Consider the following 4,905-nt stretch of genomic DNA (forward strand, 5'->3'; position numbering starts at 1 on the left):
TGACTTTCCTCAGGTTCCTGATGGGCTATTACCCCAAACAAATGCTATAATCCCAATAATAAGCCTATTGTTAAATGAATACCTCTTTCAAAACTGAACATTATTATCTTTGTAAAGGCAGAATTTGTGTGCGTCTCTTGTAATAACTTGTGCAGGTGGTTCAACACCAAGAAATGTCCCGATTTCTGCGCTACCTTTTCTACTATTGTACATTTCAGGCTTCATTGACTACTCAAGGGAATAGAAAAATGGCCACCGCTGAACAAAAACAACAATTTGTTTGCGCAATTTGGATTCATCCTCGTGTTTATTCCCAGTAATCTGGTGCTTTTTCTCTCGCCACAATACGGAAGATAAGAGCTGTTGTCATTACTGTAATGTGTTGTGCGACTGAGTGCGTGTCCGTCCCGCATGGCTGTTTACGCTTGTATCATAATGAACACGCTTGACAGACGAATTAGCAAAGTGCCACCATGCTAGCATGCACCATCGACGCCACATGCACAGCTGTCCCTGCAGTGATAGCACGCTGGATTATATGCGGCCAATAAAACATATTGTTGTTGGGGGCTAGTAAAACTGCCTGGATAGGACTTTATTTATTTGAGATCACCTCTTGTCTTCCTTCATTATCATTTGGAGGCCTCCCAAGAGCTTTTCTATCACATTTTGAATGTATTCATGCACATACAGTACATATTATACATACAGGGGTGTGAAAAAGTGTTTGCCCCCTTTCTGATTTCTTATTTTTTTACTTGTTTGTCACACTTAAGTGGCCCAACATGTAGGTTTGGATTTTTTTTATCTCTTAACAATAAAAGATACGGACTTCAGCAAACCACAGTGAGAGCCATAATGGCTCTCACTGTGGTTTGCTGCAGTCCGAAAGCTTTAGAAATGGCTTTATAACCTTTTCCAGATGGATAGTTCTCAATTAATCTCAGTTAAGTCATGTTTTATCAAGGGGAGGGGAATCATTTTTAAACCTACAGGGCCATGTAGGTTTGGATTTTCTTTTCTCCCTTAATAATAAAAAGTTTCATTTCAAAACAGCATTTTGTGTTCAGTTGTGTTGTCATTGACTAATATTTAAATTTGTTTGATGTTCTGAAACATTTAAATATCACAAACAGCGAAAAAATAAGAGATCGGGAAGCGCTTTAGGTATTATACTATTACCAGTAATGAATAAATAAAATAATTGTATTTAACAAAATTGTATTTCTCGCATTATTGCACATAATAAATACTGAAGCAAAAAATTAAAACCACTTTTTCCCACCAACTTTTGTTTCACTTCAGTAGAATGTAATGTTAGGGATGTCTGATAATTATCAGCCAGCTGCTATCACCAGGCAGTATTGGCATAAAAATGAGATATCTGTTCATATTGGTAAAATGAATCCAGTGGCATCGCAGTAAAAAGAGCATAACGACTTCATTCATTACATGACGTGTACATGACATGAGGGAAGAACTGCCGCCTATATCTGTATCAGCTGATATCGGCATCGGAAATGAAGTGCTGGGCAATATCAGTAGCCTATAGCGGTAACGGTAAGAAAGCCAATGTCGAGCACCTCTAATAATTGTGTGAATGCTGAAAGCGCCCTCTGCTGGTGAAACTTTGTTTTGCATATACCATTACAGAGTCGGTAGGCACAGTCTAGAGCTGTAACATGGCTTCGGTAGTAAGTGCACTTACCTCTCAACCCAAAGGTTGAAGGTTCAAGTCCCATGTATGCGTTAATCACGTTGTATGAAATTAGATTACAGATGGGTGTCACTCTCTTGCAATCAACACCACCTTTGTAATTCGGGGCAATGATGAACTGAAAGGACAGTAAATGTTGTTTGACTCAGAAGACCATAAGTTTGATTTCTGATTGCAACCATCTAAATTCAAGCCATTTTCATATTGAAAATGAATATGGAAATATAAAATAATTATTGAAAATTTAAATGCCCATTCATGCTGGTGGTTCCCACTTACCATTACTGAATCATTCCGGTGCTCCTACACCCATTCTGCTGGCTTTTTAAAAGTTGTATAGCTCAGCTGGTAGAGTGCTTGATTCATCACCCAGAGATTGTTGGCTTAATTCCATTATCAAGCTCAAACTACCAAACGTCTCTTACTTTTATTCTACATTTTAGCGTATTTCCACAGCATTTCAGCCAAGCTTCAGCTTCCAAACGGCTATTTTCATTCTTAATTTCGATTTTCGTACCTTTTCAAAGCATTTCGGTTTCGCTTCAGCTTTTCAGCATTCACATGCAATGTCTGCTGACGTTGCATCATCTAGTAATACTTGTTTTTTGTCCACAGGACAAATTCTGTAAAGGACACTTTAGGTGTCAACCTGGCAAAAATGCCATATTTTTCTTTCATTTTGATAAAGCTTTGTTTATTTTTTTCTAATAGATTCACAGTTTTTTTTTTGGTGATGTTTATTTTCCAAATGTATACAATTTCTATTATTTATATTTATATTACTATATTTTTTAAGTACACAGTACCATAAATGGATGCCCAACATGATGCATCGTGGTTGCCTACAGTCATGCATTTGTGGTTGTTTTGGGGTCCTTGGAATGATCATTTTCTGTTATTTATTAATCATATTTTTCACTCATCATTACTGATACAAAACACTTTCAAGCAGTCTTAGCATTTGCTCTACTGGTGCCTCATCAACAGATGGTTGCAAAGTAAATAACGACTCACTCAAAGACCATCCATGTTCAAGATCCATATCATCAAAGCTATAATGCATTCTCTGCCATGAGAAGTGACAGACTGTGATTCGCTTGCTTTGCTGATTAGCTAATTACTAGATTGTAAACACAAACTTTCCTCAAATTTCACCCATTTGTTTACTCATTGCCAGCTTTGTGAACAGGAACAGATGCCAGACTTAACACTAATTCAAGCATATGGCCGCTTCACAACTCATGCATCACAATTACGACGCTAAACTAACTTCAAGATGGAACACGCTGCGTCGTATCTGCCGGTTACCATGTTTGCATTTAGACTTTTTCTTGTCATCAAATATCTTTTAATTTTATTATTGCTTTTGGTTTTTAAATTATTTTACATGTGGCTTTAAAATGACAGGGAATGTAAAATATGCCTAAAATGTGCCCTTTGTGGCTGTGAGCAATGTTCCCTTTAAGCTGCGCGCGTGCGCAATCGCGCAATGCTTTCGAGCTCTCTGCGCAACGCAAAACCATGCTGCACAAAATGCAATCCAACCTGAACTGTAAATGAAATAAACACATAATTTCTTCTGTACCATTTTGCAGTGTAACGGAGTGAGTGCCAGGAAACAACAAGTGGAACATATAACACAATGATGAGCACTGTCCAGCCAATGATAACATCCTCTTACTACCACAGCCGATCAATTTATTAACTGCGCGTTACATGGGACATGCCGCTCTTTATGGCGGGTTAGCATATAGAAGAACAAAACAAACAAACAGAGCAACGGCGTCTGGAAAAGCGCTGCTTTATAAAACATCCTGCAAAGCCGAAGTAGCAAGCCAGTTTTCTGAGTGAAAAGTGTGGACTGACTTTTATTTTGATGGCCGGACGTACCACATACATACCGCATACAGTAAGTGTTACACCGAGCTTGTGTTGCTGAAGGGACCGAAAGGTCGGTTGTGAGTTAATTTAATTTAATTTTAATATAGACAAAAGTAAACATAGACAACAAACATGGCACCAATTTCAAGTAAATTTCCCGGATGAAATAGTACCACAACGGGGTGCTTTAAAACAGAAAGTGAAAGTCAAATAAGGAAATGAAAGTATACCTATTTAACAATATAAATGGTAAACACGATAATAAATCGAGAATAAAATAATAAACTAGGGGTTTTCTACAAGATTCAGATTGTTAATTGTACGAGACCATGGCTTATTTTGTCTGCGATACAGAATAAAGAAAGCTGCATTGTGGAATCCTCCTTTCCGTCTGTTTGAAACCACTCCTATACAAAATATAACAGAATCGAAGTTCTCAGTTCTCAGGTTTTGAACAAACTCAGGTTTTGTCTGATGCCGCTCACAAAGTTCCAAGGAATGCTCAGGTCGTTTTTGTGTACGATGAGGATAACAATAATATAGATTTTTTTTCCTTCAATTTTGACGATGCCTTGACATTTTTTCCATAGATGCATCCTTTTCTGTTTTTATTCAGAAATAATGATAATAATAATACTGCTCACATTTTTGGGTAATAAAAAAGCTAAAAAAACAACAAAACAAATAAAAAAAAATGTAGCGATACAGGCTTTGAAAGGACATCAACAACAGATACAGTATCATAGAAATTTAATAATAAATAACTTACTGACTATAATTACAAATTTATTTTCTATATAAATAAAGTGGATTGGATTATTTTCTATTAAATTCTATTAAAGGCATGAGTTAGTGATAATGATTTTTGTACAAATGCTACAAAACGATTGTGAGAACTGGTTGCATTATCACACAGTCAAACTTAATACAGTCAAACCTGTCTTACCGGCCACCTTTATAGAACGGCCACCTGCCTATAGCAGCCACTGAAAAATCCCCCGCAGCAAATTTACATGTTATAGACCCTGTGTATAGCAGTCACCTGTCCAACGTGGCCAGCGGCCACCCATTTTGTCTCCCTTGGTCAATATCTGACCGCATATAGCGGCCAAATTACCAACTCAAGTGGAAGCTTCATGCATGAAAAAGTTTTGTTTTTCAATCAATGACGGCATCGTGTGTAGACTTTAATTCCTGAGTCCTAGCTCAGTCACAATCATTCACAAGATCCACACAAACTGTCAGTTGTTCCACATAAAAAAGCCGTCTTCTTTTGAGCTTGCTATTTCCTGGTCAAACATGTAACT

Source organism: Dunckerocampus dactyliophorus, chromosome 16 (genome assembly GCF_027744805.1).
Source record: "Dunckerocampus dactyliophorus isolate RoL2022-P2 chromosome 16, RoL_Ddac_1.1, whole genome shotgun sequence".
Lineage (NCBI taxonomy): Eukaryota > Metazoa > Chordata > Actinopteri > Syngnathiformes > Syngnathidae > Dunckerocampus > Dunckerocampus dactyliophorus.